Source organism: Sinocyclocheilus grahami, unplaced genomic scaffold, assembly GCF_001515645.1.
Source record: "Sinocyclocheilus grahami isolate Dianchi unplaced genomic scaffold, SAMN03320097.WGS_v1.1 scaffold181535.1, whole genome shotgun sequence".
NCBI lineage: Eukaryota > Metazoa > Chordata > Actinopteri > Cypriniformes > Cyprinidae > Sinocyclocheilus > Sinocyclocheilus grahami.
The window spans coordinates 1-312 of NW_015535608.1; the positions used below are offsets into that span (position 1 = coordinate 1).

The 312-nt window shown below is 36.5% G+C and overlaps 1 non-coding gene across 1 annotated transcript; it reads right to left on the reverse strand.

The window, feature by feature from the left end:
* Positions 1–226: 226 nt before the first annotated feature.
* trnal-uaa (transfer RNA leucine (anticodon UAA)) lies at positions 227–309 on the reverse strand. Its single transcript has one exon. It is a non-coding gene; the product is annotated as a tRNA-Leu (tRNA).
* Positions 310–312: the final 3 nt, after the last annotated feature.

A 312-nucleotide genomic window follows, 5' to 3' on the forward strand; every position in this document is an offset into this window, starting at 1 on the left:
TTAAAGTTCAGTATTGGTGATCAGTGAAGGAATAGACAACCATTTTCAAGTTCAAGGACAAGTGGATACTGACAGATTTTTAACTTAGAATTTGTAATTTATTGACAACTTAAAAGCAGTTCAGATCTCATTTGTCTAGCATGATCTCATTCGTCTACCAGATTTTTAACTTAGAATTTCTAATTTATTAGAACATAGTTCAACTTAAAATCAGATCTCATTTGTCTACCAGGAGTGGGGTTCGAACCCACGAGGACATACATCCACTGGATCTTAAGTCCAACGCCTTAACCACTCGGCCATCCTGGTGAT